At 50.8% G+C, this 22,452-nt stretch overlaps 1 long non-coding RNA gene across 1 annotated transcript; it reads left to right on the plus strand.

Annotated features, from left to right (window-relative positions):
* Window positions 1–1,315: 1,315 nt before the first annotated feature.
* LOC142912156 (uncharacterized) lies at window positions 1,316–9,152 on the plus strand. The gene is made up of 4 exons (XR_012933937.1): window positions 1,316–1,491; window positions 3,367–3,441; window positions 5,210–5,274; window positions 8,986–9,152. It is a non-coding gene; the product is annotated as an uncharacterized LOC142912156 (long non-coding RNA).
* The last annotated feature ends 13,300 nt before the right edge of the window (window positions 9,153–22,452 follow it).

Consider the following 22,452-nt stretch of genomic DNA (forward strand, 5'->3'; position numbering starts at 1 on the left):
TGTGTGTGGTGTGTGTGTGTGGGTGTTGGTGTGGTGTGTGTGGGTGTGTGGGTGTGTGTGGTGTGTGTGGTTGTGTGTGGAGCCAGGAGATTGAATATCTACCCTCGGGGCTCCTCCAGAAACAACGAAAAACCACTACGGGTGGCCACGTGGAATGTTCGAACGCTCACTGCGGAGGAGAGGCTGCCACTCCTCTGTCGGGAGCTGGACCGGTACCGCCTGGATCTATGTGGCATTCAGGAGGTCCGGTGGACTGGCTCTGGCTCCTGCCACCATGACGGGTGGACAGTCCTCTACTCGGGGCAGCAGACTGCCAAACAACAGGGAGTGGTTCTTCTTTTGAACAAAAGAATGAAGGGGGCGTGGGAGCGTGGCGGTGAGGTGTGGGAAGCTGTAAGCCCCAGGCTACTTTGGGCTCGCCTTCCCATCAACCCGAGGAGAGGAATGGTGGTCGTGGTTACTTATGCACCCACCGAAGATGAACATCCGTGGAGGGATGCAGGCAAAGCCGATGAGTGAGATGCCTTCTATTACCTCCTGTCACAGGTACTGGCTAAAGTGGCCCCTCGGGATAGAGTGGCCCCTCGGATAGGTCATGTAACCCGCATGCCCCGCCACCGCATGCCGAAACAGCTTTTGTTCGGCCGGATTGAGGGGGCTAAGCGGGTGCGGCACGGGCTAGAGAAGAGATGGAGTGATGTGGTACAGGAGGACGTGGAGCTGAGTGGACTTGCCGATGACTGGTACCAGCGGTGTCAAGATCGGCCTCTGTGGAGGAGGCTCGTGAAGGACGCTACTGGGCAGTTGGAGGCAGTCGCCCTCCAACAACAATGGAGGGCAGAGGAGCGACGCTCACAACAACGAGCGGAGCGCCGGGTGGCTAAAGCACAGCAGGTTGCCACAGTAGGGGGCACAGGTGGTGCATCAGCCAGTCATCTCAGTCAGTCGACCCGTGGCACCTGGGTCTGCCCCGTGACCTCCTGCCAGCGGGCGTTCGACACTTCACGTGGCCTCAGGGTGCACATAGCCTGGCACAAACGTCGTGGTGATGTCACCGCCACTTAGTGGCGAATGGTGGTTGTTGTTGTTGGTTTGTGGTTTGTGTTGGTGTGTGTGTGTTGGTGTGTGTGTTGGTGTGTGTTGGTGTGTGTGGGGGTGTGTGTGGGTGCGAGTGTGGTAGTGTGTGTGTGTGTGTTGGTGTGTGTGCGTGTATGTGTGGGTGCGAGTGTGGTATGAGTGTGTGTGGGTGTGTGTTGGTGTGTGTTTGTGTGACCCTCCTCCACCCGTGTGTGTGCGTGTGTGCGTGCGAGCGTGCACCCAGGAGCTCCCACTCGCTATTCGGGGTGCTCAACTACACGAGGACGCGTGGAGGAGCGCGCCGGCTCAGAGCCAACATCCACGAGCCGCTGGTGGATGAAGAGATGCTCAGAAGCCGTCTCGACTGTGTGGATGAGCTGATGCAGGAAGACAACTTCTATAGAGTGCAGGCCGGTGGGTGGGTGGGTTGGTGGCTGAGTGGGTGGGTGGGTGAGTGGGTGAGTGAGTGGGTGGGTGGGTGGGTGAGTGGGTGAGTGAGTGGTTGGGTGGGTGGGTGAGTGGGTATGTGGGTGATGGGGCAGTTGTGGAGAGAGTGGAGAGTTTCCCATACCTGGGCAATGTGCTCATGACCGGCTCCGGTTTAACAGCAGAGGTCTCACTCCGAATCAGTCGAGCGGCATTATCTTTTAATCGGTTGCGTAACGCTGTGTGGAAGTTACTTGGTCTGTCGCTCCGCACTAAGCTTCAGGTCTTCTCGGCCACGGTCATTCACTCCCTTCTCTACGCTTCCGAAACGTGGACCCCCCTAATGGAACATCTTCACCGGTTAGAAATATTTAGGCTGGCCTGCCTACGATCAATCCTGGGTTTAACCAGGCTGGATTGTGTAAGGAGCTCACAAATCCTCGAAAAATTTGGACAAAGTCCCATCGGTGAGCTCCTCCGGCAGGCAAGACTGCATTGGCTGGGCCATGTAGCCCGCATACCCAATCACCACATGCCCAAATAGATTTTGTTCGGCCGGATTGAGGGGGCTAAACGGGCGCGGCATGGGCTAGAGAAGAGATGGAGTGATGTGGTACAGGAGGACGTGGAGCTGAGTGGACTTGCCGATGACTGGTACCAGCGGTGTCAAGATCGGCCTCTGTGGAGGAGGCTCGTGAAGGACGCTACTGGGCAGTTGGAGGCAGTCGCCCTCCAACAACAACGGAGGGCGGAGGAGCGACGCTCACAACAACGAGCGGAGCGCCGGGTGGCTAAAGCACAGCAAGTTGGCACAGTAGGGGGCACAGGTGGTGCATCAGCCAGTCATCTCAGTCATCTTAGTCAGTTGACCCGTGGCACCTGGGTCTGCCCCGTGACCACCTGCCGGTGGGCGTTCGACACTTCATGTGGCCTCAAGGTGCACATGGCCTGGCACAAGCGTCGTGGTGATGTCACCGCCACTTAGTGGCGAATGGCGGTTGTTGTTGTTGTGTATGTCTGTGTGTGTGTGTCTGTGTGTATATGTGTGATGTCTGTGTGTATGTGTGTGCAGCTATCAGTCAGTTTCTGAATGTAGACCACCTGCTCTCAATGCTGTTTCTAATCCCTAAGACAGAGACGGTGAGATGATCACTTTAATCATCATCAGCATCACCTCGCTCAGCATCACACAGTACCCCTTCATCACGTTAAACAGGGGTGGGGAACGTCCGGTCTCTGGCCCTGCCAAGGCAACCGCAGGCAGGACTCGAAATTCAATAAATCTAGGTAGAGAAAACCTGGAAGAGCAGTTGCGAGTAGCAACAACATCGTCAATACCGGCTAACATCACCAAACGCCTCGCCAAAGAGAAGCAGTTCCAGCCCATCGCATTAGGGGCGAGTTAATTAAACGTTTGACCAGATATAACGGGCTAATTTTTAAGTTGATCAATTTTGTATGGCCCGCGAATGATGTTTTAAATATCCAAATGGCCCTTGATAGAAAAAAGGTTCCCCACCCGTGATGTAGAGAGAGAGGCTATTTAGTGATCTATTTATTTGTCTATATTTATCTCTACATGTATCTATCTATATTCGGTAAAGTCACGTAGAAGGGAAATAATATAAATATAAAAGAATACAATTATCTTGCTGTGGTTTTCACACCTTGATGATGATTGCTCGTGTTGCAGTCGAAACTTCGTGATAATTTTATTGTTTTATATTTTTATTATTTTATAGTTTCCATTTCTACGTGGTGACTTTACCGAAAGAACCAAGAATATTAATCCCTGCAGTCACGAAAGCTTTAAATCAAAATGTATCTATCTATGTATCTGTCTATCCATCCACCCTGTTCCAGTTGAGAACTGCTGAGTCTAAGATCAACTACGCCATCCACCTCAAGCATGTCCTGGAGTTGGTGTCTCCACTGCAGGTTACATCGCCTGCCCAAGATCACTGTCATCACTAATTATTGTTCATCGCTATGATCACTAGTTATCATTAATCACTGTCATCACTAATTATTGTTAATCACTATCATCACTAATTATTGTTAATCACTATCATCACTAATTATTGTTAATCACTATCATCACTAATTATTGTTGATCACTGTCATCACTAATTATTGTTAATCACTATCATCACTAATTATTGTTAATCACTATCATCACTAATTATTATTGATCACTGTCATCACTAATTATTGTTAATCACTATCATCACTAATTATTGTTAATCACTATCATCACTAATTATTGTTAATCACTATCATCACTAATTATTGTTGATCACTATCGTCACTAATTATTATTAATCACTATCATCCCTAATTATTATTGATCACTGTCATCACTAATTATTGTTAATCACTATCATCACTAATTATTATTAATCACTATCATCACTAATTATTATTAATCACTATCATCACTAATTATTGTTAATCACTATCATCACTAATTATTATTAATCACTATCATCACTAAATATTGTTAATCACTGTCATCACTAATTATTGTTAATCACTATCATCACTAATTATTGTTGATCACTATCATCACTAATTATTATTAATCACTATCATCACTAATTATTGTTAATCACTGTCATCACTAATTATTGTTGATCACTATCATCACTAATTATTATTAATCACTATCATCACTAATTATTGTTAATCACTGTCATCACTAATTATTGTTAATCACTATCATCACTAATTATTATTAATCACTATCATCACTAATTATTGTTAATCACTATCATCACTAATTATTGTTAATCACTATCATCACTAATTATTGTTGATCACTATCATCACTAATTATTATTAATCACTATCATCACTAATTATTGTTAATCACTGTCATCACTAATTATTGTTAATCACTATCATCACTAATTATTATTAATCACTATCATCACTAATTATTGTTAATCACTATCATCACTAAATATTGTTAATCACTATCATCACTAATTATTGTTAATCACTGTCATCACTAATTATTGTTGATCAGTATCATCACTAATTATTGTTACTCACTATCATCACTAATTATCGTTAATCACTATCATCACTAATTATTATTAATCACTATCATCACTGATTATTGTTGATCAGTATCGTCACTAATTATTGTTAATAACTGTCATCACTAATTATCGTTAATCACTATCATCACTAATTATTATTAATCACTATCATCACTAATAATTGTTAATCACTATCATCACTAATTATTGTTAATCACTGTCATCACTAATTATTATTGATCACCATCATTATCATTAAGCTGCCACTGGGGGTGCCCCTAGACCACAGCAGACTCACACACAGAGACAGCTGCCACTGGGGGTACCCCTAGACCACAGCAGACTCACACACAGAGACAGCTGCCACTGGGGGTGCCCCTAGACCACAGCAGACTCACACACAGAGACAGCTGCCACTGGGGGTGCCCCTAGGCTACAGCAGACTCACACACAGAGACAGCTGCCACTGGGGGTGCCTCCACAACACCCACAGATAGGGTGAGTGGCAGGTGAGGTGAGTGGTGAGGTGAGGGGTTGGTGAGGGGTGGGTGAGTGTTGAGTGAAGGGTGAGGTGAGTTGAGTGGTGAGGTGGTGAGGTGGTGAGTGGTGAGTGACAGGTGCAGGTGTCACCCTCACCTATCTCTCCCCTGCTGTGTTCCCAGCGAGCGCTCAGCCCCTGCAAGACTCCACTGCTGACAGCCTACCAGAGCTCCCTGTTGGACTGCAGGTGACGAGGAGACCAGGCTGGTGGTGGTGGTGGTGGGGGTGGTGGTGGGGGTGGTGGTGGTGATGGTGGTGACGGTGGTGGGGGTGATGGTGGTGGAGGTGGTGGGGGTGATGGTGGTGGTGATGGTGGTGACGGTGGTGGGGGTGATGGTGGTGACGGTGGTGGGGGTGATGGTGGGGGTGTGGGTGGTGGTGGGGGTGGTGGTGGTGATGTTGGTGGAGGAGGAGGTGGTGGTGTGGGTGGGGGTGGTGGAGGAGGTGGTGGTGATGGTGGGGGTGGTGACGGTGGTGGTGGTGGTGGGGGTGGAGGTGTGGGTGGTGGTGGGGGTGATGGTGGTGACGGTGGTGGGGGTGATTGTGGTGGTGGTAGTGGGGGTGGTGGTGGTGGTGTGGGTGTGGGTGGTGGAGGAGGTGGTGGTGATGGTGGGGGTGGTGACGGTGGTGGTGGTGGTGTGGGTGGTGGTGGGGGTGGTGGTGACGGTGGTGACGGTGGTGACGGTGGTGGGGGTGATTATGGTGGTGGTAGTGGGGGTGGTGGTGTGGGTGTGTGGTGGGGGTGGTGGTGATGGTGGTGACGGTGGTGACGGTGGTGAGGGTGATGGTGGTGATGGTGGGGGTTGTGACAGTGGCAAAAACAACCCCCTACCTCCTCGTTGGTGCCGGATGGCAACGCTGTGGTGGGCAGTGCCATGGGGGGAGGGCCTATTTAGATTTTTGGCTTTTCCCTTCATGACGTTTGTAGCCACCACAGCGGCCAATTGGGGGCTCTGGGTGGGTGCGAGGGGCTGGTAACCCATCCACGTTCAATTAATTATCACCAAACCATGAATGAAAAATGTAATTAATAAGCTTGTGCCGGAGGCCCCGGGGGGATAGGCATCTATGACGTCTCCTGGCCAAACACTATTTGGCGGAGCCAGGAGACTGAATCCTTCCCATCGGGGCTCCTCCTTTAACAACAAAAACCCACTACGGATGACCTCGTAGAATGTTCGAATGCTCACTGCGGAGGAGAGGTTGCCACTTCTCTGTCGGGAGCTGGACCGGTACCGCCTGGATCTCTGTGGTAATCAGGAGGTCCGGTGGACCGGCTCTGGCTCCTGCCACCGTGAGGGGTGGACAGTCCTCTACTCGGGGCAGCAGACTGCCAAACAACAGGGAGTGGCTCTTCTAAACAAAAGAATGAAGGGGGTGTGGGAACGTGGCGGTTGAGGTGTGGGAAGCTGTAGGCCCCAGGCTACTTTGGGCTCGCCTTCCCATCAACCGCAGGTGAGGAGTGGTGGTCGTGGTTACTCATGCCCCCACCGAATATGAACATCCGTGGAGGGATGCAGGCAAGGCTGATGAGTCAGATGCCTCCTATAACCTCCTGTCACAGGTGCTAGCTAAAGTGGACCCTCGGGATAGAGTCATCTTGTTGGGTGACTTCAATGCCCTAGTTGGTCATGATGCTGGCACCTGGTCTGGAGTGATTGAAAGGCATGAGCCAGATCAGCTCAATAACAACGGCAGGAGGCTGCTAGATTTTTGTGCAGCCCATGGGCTTATAATTACCAACACGCTGTTCCGGCATCGGCGCATCCACACAACATCATGGATGCATGCCAGGTCTAAGCAAGGCCATCTACTGGATGTCATAGTGACGGAACAGCGGATGCGGGCCCATGTCCTTGACACCAGGACCTACCGTTGTACTGATCTGCCCACTGACCATCGACTAGTCATCTGTAAGATGCGCCTGCCATTCTTCCACTCCGGTAGTGGGTGTACACCCAGGACCCGATTCAAACCCATAGTGGCCTGGTCTCAGTGCGGCTGGGGTTGGCATCGTCCCCCACTCCTCCTGATGTCGAGGGACAATGGGCGAGATTTAGGACTGTGGCTCATGCAGCTGCAATGGCTGCTTTGGGTAAACGGTCCAGACCTCCCCAGAGACCTTGGCTGACAGAGGAGGTGTTCAGGCTGACTGAGAAAAAGCGACAGGCCCACTCTCATAGCCTACAGCATCCCACGTCGGAGAATGAGGAGGCTTACCGCAACCTTCGCTCGGAGGTTTGGAGAGCCGTGAGGCGCTGCAAGGATGGGTGGTGGTCGCGGGTTGCTGAGGAGATGGAGTCTGCCTCAATGGCCCGCGATCACAAATCGCTCTTTAACTCCATAAAAAAAATATAACCTGCAGCGCCACACCTATTACCATCATTAGTGGAAAGAAAGGTGATCCAATCTCCGACCCCGAGGAACAGGTTTGCATATTTGCTGAGCATTTCTGTGAGGTCCTGGGGGAGGGAAAATCCCTCAACCTGGAAAACATAGTGGGCCAAAGTGGGGATGACACTACTGAGGCTGCGGTGCCTCACATATTGGAAGAAGTCACCCCCTGTGAGTGGCTGGCTCAGGTGCCATCTGTTGAGGAAGTACTGTCCTCTGGCTCCCACATTATTAAACATCTATTTTGACCACGTAGTTCGTGAAGCCTTCAGTAGCTGTACCGGAGGAATTCCCATCTGGTACAGATAGAATTGGAGGCTGATCGATGCCCGGGTGCAGTCAAGGGATGGCTCCCGATTGTTCAACCATGTAATGTATGCCGATGATCTGGGAATTGCTGCTCACTCAGAGGAGGAGTTGGAGGCGCTGCTGCTGAACCTGGAGCTTGCCACTAAGAGGTGGAGCCTTACCCACTGAAACTAAGCACTTTCCTGGGTATTGTGTGCCATCGGACACTCCACCCCCACAACTTCCAATTGGTGATGGGATAGTTGTGGGGAGAGTGGAGAGTTTCCCATACCTGGGCAGTGTGCTCATGACCGGCTCCGGTTTAACAGCACTCGGAATCGGTCAAGCGGCATTATCTTTTCATCGGTTGCGTAACGCTGTGTGGGAGCTACCTGGTCTGTCGCTCCACACTAAGCTTCAGGTCTTCTTGGCCACAGTCATTCCCTCCCTTCTCTATGCTTGTGCAACGTGGACCCCCCTAATGGAACATCTTTGCTGGTTAGAAACATTTAGGCTGGCCTGTCTACGATCCATCCTGGGTTTAACCAGGCTGGATTGTGTGAGGAGCTCACAAATCCTTGAAAGATCTGGACAAAGTCCCATCAGTGAGCTCCTCCGGCAGGAAACACTGCGTTGGCTGGGTCATGCAGCCCGCATGCCTAGCCATCACATGCCGAAACAGCTTTTGTTCAGCCGGATCGAGGGGGCTAGAGAAGATGGAGTGACGTGGTACAGGAGGACGTGGAGCTGAGTGGACTTGCCGATGACTGGTACCAGCGGTGTCAAGATCGGCCTCTGTGGAGGAGGCTCGTGAAGGACGCTACTGGGCAGTTGGAGGCAGTCGCCCTGCAACAACAACAGAGGGCGGAGGAGCGACACTCACAACAACGCGCGTAGCGCCGGGTGGCTAAAGCACAGCAGGTTGGCACAGTAGGGGGCACAGGTGGTGCATCAGCCAGTCATCTCAGTCATCTCAGTCAGTCCCCCCCTGGCACCCGGGTCTGCCCCGTGACCTTCGTGCCAGCGGGCGTTCGACACTTCACGTGGCCTCGAAGTGCACATGGCCTGGCACAAGCGTCGTGGTGACGTCACCGCCACTTAGTGGCGAACGGCGGTTGTCGTCGTCGTTGTTGTTGTCGGCGACGGTGGCGGCGTCGATGGCGGCGGCGACACCACAACCCCCACCGCGTCTCCTACCCCGCTGTCCCCGTGCCAGGTTCCCTGCGATCCTGGGCAAGCTGCGCACGGTGCTGACCGACGATTTGCCCTTCCGCAAGGGCAACCTCCTCTCGGCCAGGACACGGCGCTGCCACGTCGTGCGCCCCGGCCTCAACGGCTTCCTGGACCTCGCTCGGCGCATCCTCTCCGAGGCCGTCGGAGACATCGAAGGCACGGCACCGCTCACCCACCCGTAGCCCTCCCCGGCCGTCTTTGTATCTCTCTTCCTCTCTCTCTCTCTACCGCCTGCTGCTGTACGTTTGGAGTTTGCGTGTCTCTCTCATCATCGTCATCATCACGGTGGCTGCGAGATGTCAAGTACCTCGCCTGGTACGCAGGAGGTCGTGGGTTCCACCATCATCTCCCCCCCCCTCTCCTCCTTTCTCCCCCACTCTTCCCCCTCTCTCCCCTGCCCATTCTCTCTCTCCCAGAGATCATCAAACAGCTCTCTGTGATTCACAACCTGCCCATTCTCTCTCTCCCAGAGACCATCAAACAGCTCTCCGTGATTCACAACCTGCCCATTCTCTCTCTCCCAGGGATCAACAAACAGCTCTCCGTGATTCACAACCTGCCCATTCTCTCTCTCAGAGATCATCAAACAGCTATCCGTGATTCACAACCTGCCCATTCTCTCTCTCCCAGAGATCATGAAACAGCTCTCCGTGATTCACAACCTGCCCATTCTCTCTCTCCCAGAGATCATCAAATAGCTCTCCGTGATTCACAACCTGCCCATTCTCTCTCTCCCAGAGATCATCAAACAGCTCTCCGAGATTCACAACCTGCCCATTCTCTCTCTCCCAGAGATCATCAAACAGCTCTCCGAGATTCACAACCTGCCCATGTCCATGAGCTACAGCGCCGTGCGTGGCTTTTACATCCAGACGTCCGCTCACTCCCTGCAGCCCGAACAGCGTCTGCCAGAGGTCTTCATCAAGGTCAACGCACAGAGACTCACAGATTCACCACACAGAGACCCATAGACTCACCACACAGACTCATAGACTCATCACATAGAGACCCATAGACTCATCACATAGAGACCCATAGACTCATCACACAGAAACCCATAGACTCATCACACAGAGACCCATAGACTCACCACACAGACTCATAGACTCATCGCACAGAGACCCATAGACTCATCGCACAGAGACCCATAGACTCACCACACAGAGACCCATAGACTCACCACACAGAGACCCATAGACTCATCGCACAGAGACCCATAGACTCATCACACAGAGACCCATAGACTCATCACACAGAGACCCATAGACTCACCACACAGAGACCCATAGACTCATTATATAGAGACCCACAGACTCACCACACAGAGACCCATAGACTCATCACACAGAGACTCAGACTCACCACTCACAGACTCACCACTCATAGACTCACCACTCACAGACTCACCACTCATAGACCCAGAGTCTATGTGTGAGTCTATGTGTCTAGGTGTGAGTCTATGTGTATAGGTGTGAGTCTGTGTCTAGGTGTGAGTCTATGTGTAAAGGTGTGAGTCTGTGTTTATGTGTGAGTCTATGTGTGAGTCTATGTGTCTAGGTGTGAGACTATGTGTGAGTCTGTGTCTATGTGTGAGTCTGTGTCTATGTGTGAGTCTATGTGTCTAGGTGTGGGACTATGTGTGAGTCTGTGTCTATGTGTGAGTCTATGTGTCTTTGTGTGAGTATATGTGTCTATGTGTGAGTCTATGTGTCTATGTGTGAGTCTATGTGTCTATGTGTGAGTCTATGTGTCTATGTGTGAGTCTATGTGTCTACGTGTGAGTCTATGTGTCTATGTGTGAGTCTCACCCCTCAGCCCACCACTCACCACACCCCTCACTCACCCAACCCTCACCCCACCACTCACCACCACTCAGCGCACCACTCACCACACCCCTCACTCACCACTCACCACCCCTCACTCACCACTCACCACCCTCACTCATCACTCACCACCCTCACTCACCACTCACCACACCGCACTCACCACTCACCACCCCTCACTCACCACCCCTCACTCACCACTCACCACTCACCACCCCTCACTCACCACTCACCACCCTCACTCATCACTCACCACCCTCACACACCACTCACCACACCGCACTCACCACTCACCACCCCTCACTCACCACCCCTCACTCACCACTCACCACTCACCACCCCTCACTCACCACTCACCACACCTCACTCACCACACCCCTCACTCACCACTCACCACCACTCACCACCCCTCACTCACCAGGTGAGCAAACGTGGGAACCTTCTCAGCTACACCACCATGGACCTCATGAGGCTGAACTGCCGCAGCCAGGAGGCCGTGAAGGAGATCTACCTCATGTCCAACGTGTGAGGGAACACCCCTACCCCAGGCAGAGTGTGGTGGACTAATCTCCATCTGTTCCTCGACTCACTGCCCCTTCTACCTGTGGGGGTTGCAGAGGAACCCTCTGGCTATGCACTGCACTACTATACACTACACTATACACTACACTATACACTACACTATACACTACACTACACACTACTATACACTACACTACACTATACACTACACTATACACTACACTATACTATTATACACTACAAACACTACACTATACACTAATGTACACTACACTGTATACTACACTATACACTACTATACACTACCCTATACACTACTATACACTACACTATACACTACTATACACTACACTATAGACTACACTATGCTACTATACACTACACTATACACTACTATACACTACTGTACACTACTACACTACACTATGCACTACACTATACACTACACAACACTATACACTACTGTACACTACACTATACACTACTATACACTACACTATACACTACTGTACACTACTACACTACACTATGCACTACACTATACACTACACAACACTATACACTATACACAACACTAGTCTAACTCAAACTGAATGTTAAAGGCAATTATTCAATAAAAGTGATCAAATGCAATTTTTTTCACGCAGAGATGGTTACAGTAAAACAAAGAGTACAGTTACTTAATCAATTTTCCAGTAGGAAACAGCCAGTTTCACCTTAGACTCCACCCTGATTAGCCAAATGTGTCTGAGCACATGTTTAATGTGCAGTTGTATTTTTTATTTTACTATTTTTCTGGATGCATAACTATTTATGTTCCAAATTGTAATATCGAAGCCAATACACAAGGCAGGGAAATTCCTACTGGCAGCAGATCGATGTCTCAATTTGGAAAGATGCCACAAGAAACACGAGAATATCTTCTGGCATCTCTTCAAGAGGTCACACTTAACCAGCACATTCCTGTGCTCCATTAGAGCAGTTCAATGCGTGTCAGTCATCTGACATGTGCTACTTATATCTCACTCTCAGAGTTGGTCGAATCCAAATTAAGTTAAACGAAAAATGCAAGGTGGCTCTCTGATGTAGGTGTAACAATGATGTCACTAGTTACACCTCATGATTAGATGAATTGCCGCAATTTAAATAAAATCATCTATCCGTTTTTTAATAACATTGTGGTGATTTTGGGCCCATTGCATAAACATTCAGATCAAAATAATCCATTGTTTTCATATTCGATTCAAAGCATGCTTAATTAAATGCGAAATCGATATTGATATCAATTAATCAATCCATCATTCCATTTTACTGTCTGTCATTAAAAACGGTGCTGGCTCATTCTAATGTGGGTATTAGCTGCCCCAAGTGATACAGCCAACTTGGAGGGATGGATGAGTAAAGAATCCGCTTATTTGGCCAATCTTAGCAAAGGTCAAGGCAATGGTCGAGAAGACTTAAACCTATCACCTGGCTCACCTGTGGAGTCACGCCGTGAAATAGGTGACGTTGGGTCATTACGACGTCTTCCTTCTATTTAAACAGTAACATGAAAGTGTGGGGGCTACCGTCCCCCGCCATCACTGAATTGTCGGGGCCGCTGCCCACCGACTCCCCCGTTCCACTCACACCGCTACCCCCCGGCTGCTCTGTCAGGTCCAGACTAACGACCCCTAACGTCTCGCCCCCCTGTACCTCTGCCTGGGATGTCGACCGCGTTTGCATAGTTTAATTAGCAGCTCGTACGCTTCGCGCTTGCGATGTGTTACACTGTGCAACGGCGGGGTGGGGCTGTGAGCGCGCTCGCCAGTAAATGTCCGTACCGCCCTAAACAAACAGGCGCGGCGCGTGTTTCCCTCCCACCCGCGCTTCACGCGTGCCGACAATAACAAACACGCCCCTACCCTCTGCCCGTAAACAGACCAATCGCACACGAAGGGGTTGGAGCCGGGGGACGGGCGGGCGGGGTTTCTGCCGTGCGCGCGCCGCTGATTGGGGACGCTCGCTTGGCTCTGAGTTAAAGGTCCCGCTCAAACAGTCGCGCGAATACGCGCGCGCTCGGCGCTCTAACTCGCTATCTCGCGACCAGACCCGTGTGCGGGTGCGTGACCGCGGCACCGCCACCCAGGTACGCGATCGCTAAGCACTATTGTGAGCAATCCTGCGGGCACGTAAACACCCCCACGCTTCGTCCCGAGGTGCACAGCTGCGCATACACGTAGACACCCAGCGCACACTGCCCTCCACTTCACACTCCCGAAACGACCACGCAACACAGTTTTATCCCCCCACTAGCGAATTTTATTTACCTGTGATGGTATGGTCAGTGGACGCTAAGCTATCCCTCGGAGGTCTTCGGGTCGATTTCCCCTACCGCTCGCCCCGCTCTCTATCCTGGATTTAAAATGCCTAAACTTACGCTTCTCTCACTCGTACTTACTTCTCCCCGATGTACTGACCGCTGTAAGGAAATGAGGCGGCGACCCTGCCGATGCTAGAGTACGTCTCACGGACGTCTCGGATGGCTGACTCTCCTGCTCCCGGGACCGCGATGATCTTGAACAAGAAGAACCCCCCTGCTACCCCAGCCCCCCTCCTTTTATTCTACCTACAACAAAGGAATTTTTGCTCTTTCAGACCCTTGGCCTCCCGTCCAATCAGGGGCTCGGATTCTCCCGCCCTATCGATGCCCGGATCCCAGCTCGGGTGACGTCGCCGCAGTGATCTCACCGATGTCCGCTCTCTGTTCTCCCGCTACCAGTCCACTGACCCGTGCTTGTGCGTGTGTGGCTCCACTCGCGGTGGTTCGATGGCCCTTGCCGTGACCATGCAACTTTAATATTAGGTCGCGGCGCCGCAGTGCATGTCAGCTACAGGGGGAAGATCGCCCAATTTCCCGGCCGCAGGAAACCATGAAGTTCGATCCCATTAGGGACTTCTCGACAAAAACCTATCAGCCGGGTGACCTCCCCTCCTGGCTCTACGTGGGGCGTGTGTACGTTCGTGTGGGGGGGGGGGGGTGGTGAGGGTGCGCAGCGTCAGCGTCGACATCCCCCGGTGGCGGCTTTGCGGTGGTGGGCACGACCTCGGCAGAGCGGCCCTGCTGCAGCGGCCTCACGACTGTGCAGGGGCCACAACGCGGACGTCTGAGAAGGCACCGGCTCCGGGAGAGTGGCGGGAAATCCGAGGCATCGGTGACGGCGTCACGGTGGTGGGCGCGGCTCCGCTGCGGCGGCACCACAACTCCACAACATAACATTTAACAACACGTAAACGTGTGAATGTATTTGTGCAAAAGCTCTGAGGCCGTATCCAGACCACTGAGAACTGAGTGTGTGCACAAATAGCAGTTATAATGAAAAATATTTGTAAGTAGTGCTTGGAATCAAGCTTTATTATAGTACCATACCTTATCTAGAAATGTCACGGACTTCACTCCAGCCAGAATGAGGTTCTTCACAACCTCAGCTCCAAGCCCTTTCATCCCCACGATCTGCAGCTTGGAAGCCCTCTGTCTGCAGAGGACGATTTACCGTTATTGTCGTCAACGTACCAGCATCACCACCATCACAACCGTCACCAGCACCACCATTACCACCACCACTACCATCATCACCACCATCGTCACCATCATCACCATCATCACCATCATAACCATCACAACCATCACCATCATCACCACCATCATTAACATCGTCGACAATATCGCCATCACCACCACCATCAACTCTCTCACCTGACCTGGCGATGGCCCGCCACGTAATAAAATATCGTGTGGGAGGAGGATTCTCTGGTCCCTCTCCCCTTCCTCCCCTCCATGCCTCTCGTTCCGTTCCTCTTCCTCCCCCCTCGCCTCTCTCCATCTCTTTTTTTTCGCCTCCTCACTCCTCTTCAATGACGAGCTTCTTCCTCCCTCTGCTGCTGCTGCTTTCACTGCCCCTCTCTCTCTCTCCCTGTGCCATGCCTCTCTCCCTGCCTGCCTCTGTCACTGTCCTCTCGTTTTTTTAAGGATCAGAAGACTCGCTGGATTCGGCAACTTGGTTCCGTTCATCATTTCGTTTTTTTGGGGATTTTTTTATGCTTTGTTTAACGTAACCCCCCCCCCCCCCTTCTCTTCTTTTCTAGAAGGATTTTTTTCATTTTTTTGGGTTTTCTTCACGGCTCGTGCCGCGCGGCCCCCCCGTGCCGCGAGGCGGAGCGCGTGGGCAGCGCAGCGCAGTACCGGAAGCCCAACCGGGGTTAATTCTCACAGGAGGCAGGGGATTAATTGTGTATGTCTGTGGATGTCTGTACGCATGTATCTGAACACCCGGATAAAATGGGAGGGGTGGGGCTGGGTGGAGAGGGGTGGGAAGTGGCTGGGTGGGGAGGGTGGGGCTGGGTGGGGGGTGGGAGGGGTGGGGCTGGGTGGGGAGGGGCTGGATGGAGAGGGTGGGGAGGGGCTGGGTGGGGAGGGTGGGGCTGGGTGGGGGTGGGAGGGGTGGGGCTGGGTGGGGAGGGGCTGGTCACCCCGTGGTGCCCTTTTAAAACTCAACGTTTAACCTACTCACGCCGGCTTGTGCCCGCCCTCACAGACGGGCATATTTGCTGAATGCACCACGTGGTGCCGCCGTTGACCCTGACCATTGACCGAGCAACCCAACGTTCCTACCAGCTCCCTCCGCAGGAATGTGTTTCAACAAAGTGCGATCACCACGCGTGTGCATCCACTAAAAAGCGCCATTGTCAAGCCACGCGCAAGCTTCAGCGCTTTGAATTTAAAGACGTCACACGAGACGGGGGGGGGGGTGTGAGCCAGCAACCACGCCTGGCCGCCTTTGTCTCTCCCCCCCTCCCCCCCCCAACCCCAGAGGGACCGGTTACGTCTTTGATGGTGTTGGGTAGGGTGCATCCGTGAGCGGGAATCGAACTCGGGTGTCTGTCGGGCGCCTCTCTTCGGATGTGTTTGGCCGTGAATTGTTTTGTACTTTGTTTTGGCTGCGCGCGAGTCTATGGGTCTCTGTGTGAGTCTGTGTGAGTCTGTGATTCTGTCTCTCCGTGTGAGTTGATGGCTCTGTGAGTGTGTGGCTCTCTGTGTGAGTCGATGGCTCTCCGTGTGAGTCTGTCTTTGATTCTGTGGCTCTCCGTGTGAGTCTATGGCTATGAGTCTGTGGCTCTCTGTGTGAGTCGATGGCTCTGTCATTGTGGCTCTCTGCGTGAGTCGATGGCTCTCTGTGTGAGTCGATGGCTCTGTGTGAGTCTATGGCTCTGCGTCTGTGGCTCTCTGTGTGAGTCGATGGCTCTCTGTGTGAGTCGATGGCTCTGTGAGTCTGTGGCTCTGTGAGTCAATGGCTCTCCGTGTGAGTCTATGTCTCTGATTCTGTGGCTCTCCGTGTGAGTCTGTCTCTGTGATTCTGTGGCTCTCCGTGTGAGTCTATGGCTCTGAGTCTGTGGCTGTGTGAGTCGATGGCTCTCCGTGTGAGTCTATTTCTCTGATTCTGTGGCTCTCCGTGTGAGTCGATGGCTCTGTGATTCTGTGGATCTCTGTGTGAGTCGATGGCTCTCCGTGTGAGTCTATGTCTCTGATTCTGTGACTTTACTGAAAAAAACAGAGAATATGAATAAGCGGTAAGGCTCTGTGTGAACGGACAGAAGTAAGAACATCACAAAACAATGACGTGAACAATTATCGACGGATCCTACTAATGTAGTGTCGTAGTGTATAGTGTAGTGTATAGTGTGTAGTGTAGTGTATAGTGTAGTGTATATAGTGTGGTGTAGTATATAGTGTATAGTGCAGTATATATAGTGTAGTATATATTGTGTAGTGTAGTGTATAGTGTAGTATATATAGTGTAGTATATATAGTGTGTAGTGTAGTGTATAGTGTGTACTGTATAGTGTAGTGTATAGTGTAGTATATATAGTGTAGTGTATAGTGCAGTGTAGTATAGTGTAGTATATATAGTGTATAGTAGTGTATAGTGTAGTATATATAGTGTGTAGTGTAGTGTATAGTGTAGTATATATAGTGTGTAGTGTAGTGTATAGTATAGTGTAGTATATATAGTGTGTAGTGTATAGTGCGTAGTGTAGTATATATATAGTGTAGTATATAGTGTAGTGTATAGTGTAGTGTAGTGTCTAGTGTAGTGTATAGTGTAGTATACATAGTGTAGTATATATAGTGTGTAGTGTATAGTGTAGTGTATAGTGTAGTATACATAGTGTAGTATATATAGTGTGTAGTGTAGTGTATAGTGTAGTGTATAGTGTAGTATACATAGTGTAGTATATATAGTGTGTAGTGTAGTGTATAGTGTAGTGTAGTACACTAGTACAGCACACTGGTGGGTTGGCAAGCCAAGCAACAACATTTGCACTCTGGATACCGTGACATTTCGCCAGTAATCACAACAACCAGCTTCATCAGGCGACAGCCACATTTGTACATTGATTTATTTACACAATCTAACCCGGATGATATCGGTTCGCCGAAAACCAACAGCGTCAAACTATGAAAGTACCGCGGAATCGCGGGAGCGGCCGATGAAACTGGCCGGGTTTGGGAAGAAATAAAAAACCGAGACGCTGACGGGGCGCACGAAGGCTCACGGCGTTGTACGCGCCATCGTGACGCCGCTTGTCGCCCCGATAAAACAATAATACAAACCGCCGGCCGGCACGTGCGGAACTCCCTCTCCGTGCCGGACGTCGTGATGGACCGTGCCGATGTCGCCGCTCGTTGACCCCCGGCCACGCGAGGGCGAATTTAAATTCTCCCTCCACCCCCCTCCCCCTGGCTCCCTGGCACGACGCCCAGTCGCCTCCCGTCCAGCGGCACACCACAAGCTGGGAGAAAGCGCTGGGAGGTGAGAGACCGTCGCGAGTCTAAAATAAAATAACAAAAAACTGCGTCCAGTAACAGAGAGAGCTCTTCGTGTGGTGAGTCTATGGGTCTCTGTGTGGTGAGTCTGTGGGTCTCTGTGTGGTGAGTCTGTGGGTATTATTTTGGCAATCGTCATCAGGAGGAGAAACGAGGGGGAAGAAAGCTGCTGAGCAGGCAGCAGGCTGTTTTAAAGTTGGGTGTAGCCCAAGGGTCATAAACAAAGTGGGCACAACTTTACCGAAAGACCCAAAGAAAATAAATTCCTGCAGTCACGAAAGCTTTAGGTCGAGTCTAACTGTGTCTCTGTATATGCACTACACTATACACTACACTATACACTACTATACACTACACTATACACTACACACTACACTACACTATACACTACACACTTCACTATATACTACACTATACACTACACTACTATATACTACACTATACACTACACTACTATACACTACACTATACACTTCCTCACTACTATACACTACACTATACACTACTATACACTACACTACTATACACTACACTACTATACATTACACTACTATATACTACACTATACACTACACTACTATAGACTACACTATACACTACACACTACTATACACTACACTATACACTACTATACACTACACTATACACTGCACTATACACTACACTATACACTGCACTATACACTACACTATACACTACTATATACTACACTACACTATACACTACACTATACACTACACTATACACTGCTACACTACACTACACACTACACTATACACTACACTATACACTACACTATACACTACACCTCACACTATACACTAGTATACACTACACTATACACTACACACTACTATACACTACACTATACACTATTATACACTACACTACTATACACTACATTATACACTGCACTATACACGACACTATACACTACACTATACACTACACTATACACTACACTACTATACACTACACACTACACTACACAATACACTACACTATACACTACACACTACACTACACTATACACTACACTACACACTAAACTACACTATACACTACACTACACACTACACTATACACTACACTATACACTACACTATACACTACACACTACACCATACACTATACACTACACTATTATACACAACACGATACACTACACTATACACTACACTACACACTACTACACACTACACTATACACTACACTACAACATACACTACACTATTATACACTATACATTACACTATACACTACATTATACACTACACTATACACTACACTATATACTACACTATACACTACACTATACACTACACCTCACACTATACACCAGTATACACTACACTATACACTACACTATACACTACTATACACTACACTACTATACACTGCACTATACACTACACTACTATATACTACACTACACACTATACACTACACTATACACTACACTACTATACACTACACTATACACTACACTATACACTACACTACACTACACACTACACTATACACTACACTACACACTACACTATACACTACACCATACACTATACATTACACTATTATACACCACACTATACACTACTACACACTACACTATACACTACACTACACACTACACTATACACTACACTATTATACACTATACACTACACACTACACCTCACACTATACACTACTATACACTACACTACTATACACTACACTATACACTACACTATACACTGCACTACTATACACTACACTACTATACTCTACACTATACACTACACTATACACTACACTACACACTACACACACTACACTATACACTACTACACACTACACTACACTATACACTACACTATACACTACACTACACTCACGTAGCCACGGTCACCCTCCGCGTTTCTCCGCGGTGCCTTGGGGAGCGTGGGGGGATCCTCCCTGCACGCATGTGGGTAGTGGGGGGGTTAGTGGGGGGTTAGTGGGGGGGTGGTGGGGGGTAGTAGGGGGGTGGTGGGGGAGTAGTGGGGGGGTAGTGGGGGGGTAGCGGGGGGGGTGGTGGGGGGGGGGGACAGCGGCAGGTCGTCACACAGACGACCCCGCGGGCACCGTCCACGTCCGCTGACGCTGACGGCGGTGGCGGTAGAGCAGCAGCAGCAGCGTGGCCACCAGGGCGAGGGACACGGCGAGGATCGCGGCCGGAGCGGCCCAGCTGGCCCGGCCCGCCGCCGCCGCCGCCGCCTTCTCTGCGTGGCCAAACAACGATCCCCCGCATGGCGTCAGTGTGCCGCCGTAGCACGACGACGACGACCGTCGCGACGGCAACCGCCGCAATGACGACACGCGCCAGGCTAGGTGCGCTTTGAGGCGTTGCGGGTTAAGGGAGTGAGATGAAGGGACAGACGGAGACAAAGAATCACCCGTAAAGGCCCTGGCGGACTGTCGGGGCGGGTGCCGTTAGCGAGTATCAGCAGCTGTGAAGGCCGTGATTGTGACAAACGAGGAGATGGGTGGCCAGAACAGGGACACACAACAACAACAACCGCCATTCGCCACTAAGTGGCGGTGACGTCACCACGACGCTTGTGCCAGGCTATGTGCACCCTGAGGCCACGTGAAGTGTCGAACGCCCGTTGGCAGGAGGTCACGGGGCAGACCCAGGTGCCACGGGTCGACTGACTGAGATGACTGGCTGATGCACCACCTGTGCCCCCTACTGTGCCAACCTGCTGTGCTTTAGCCACCCGGCGCTCCGCTCGTTGTTCTGAGCGTCGCTCCTCCGCCCTCCGTTGTTGTTGCAGGGCGACTGCCTCCAACTGCCCAGTAGCATCCTTCACGAGCCTCCTCCACAGAGGCCGATCTTGACACCGCTGGTACCAGTCATCGGCAAGTCCACTCAGCTCCACGTCCTCCTGTACCACATCACTCCATCTCTTCTCTAGCCCGTGCCGCGCCCACTTAGCCCCCTCAATCCGGCCAAACAAAAGCTGTTTCGGCATGCGGTGGCTGGGCATGCGAGCTACATGACCCAGCCATCGCAGCCTTGCCGGCCGGAGGAGCTCACCGATGTGACCCTGCCCAGATCTTTCAAGGATTTGTGAGCTCCTCACACAATCCAGTCTGGTTAAACCCAGGATGGATCGTAGGCAGGCCAGCCTAAATGTTTATAACCAGCGAAGATGTTCCATTAGGGGGGTCCACGTTTCGCAAGCGTAGAGAAGGGAGGGAATGACCGTGGCTGAGAAGACCTGAAGCTTAGTGCGGAGCGACAGACCAGGTAGCTTCCACACAGCGTTACGCAACCGATGAAAAGATATTGCCGCTCGACTGATTCGGAGTGAGACCTCTGCTGTTAAACTGGAGCCGGTCATAAGCACACTGCCCAGGCATGGGAAACTCTCCACTCTCTCCACAACTGCCCCATCACCGATTGGGAGTTGTGGGGGTGGAGTGTCCGATGGTACAAAATACCCAGGCAGGTGCTTAGTTTTGGTGGGGCTGATGGTAAGGCCCCACCTCTTAGTGGCACGCTCCAGTCTCAGCAGCAGCGTCTCCAACTCCTCCTCTGAAGGTGCAGCTATTACCAAATCATCAGCATACATAACGTGGTTGAGCAATAGGGAGCCATCCCTTGACCGCACCCTGGCGTCGATCAGCCTCCCATTATATCTGTACCATATGGAGATTCCCCCGGTACAGCTATTGAAGGCTTCACGAACTACGTGGTCAAAATAGATGTTAAATAATGTGGGAGCCAGAGGATATCCCTGTCGCACCCCAAGGTTAACAGGGAATGGCTCTGACTCCCGGCCACGTAGTTTTACCCGGGCCCGCTCACCATCATGAAGGTCCTTAATGATCGTGAGCAGAGGGTCAGGTACTCCAAAAGCACGAAGAACAACCCAGAGCCCAGGCCTACTGATGGTATCATAGGCCTTGACCAGGTCAATAAAGCAGAGATGTAGGTATTGTTGGAATTCCCTACACGTCTGCTGTAGCAGACGGACAGAAAATATGGCATCTGTGCAGGACCGCCCTTTCCTGAAACCGCATTGGGGCTCCGCAAGCCTCTCCTCAGCGTGCCTGGCAAGGCGATGTTGAATAATCCTTGCCAGGACCTTTCCCGGCACACTGAGGAGTGAGATGCCCCTGTAGTTGTTACAGTCTGTGCGGTCCCCCTTCTTAAAAGGGGGGACCAACAGGGCATCCTTCCAATCCTGCGGAACCCGTCTAGTGGTACAGA

The sequence above is a fragment of the Petromyzon marinus genome, unplaced genomic scaffold (assembly GCF_048934315.1).
Source record: "Petromyzon marinus isolate PM22_M1 ecotype Great Lakes invasive population unplaced genomic scaffold, UKy_Petmar_22M1.pri1.0 PM_G_Scaffold_19, whole genome shotgun sequence".
Lineage (NCBI taxonomy): Eukaryota > Metazoa > Chordata > Hyperoartia > Petromyzontiformes > Petromyzontidae > Petromyzon > Petromyzon marinus.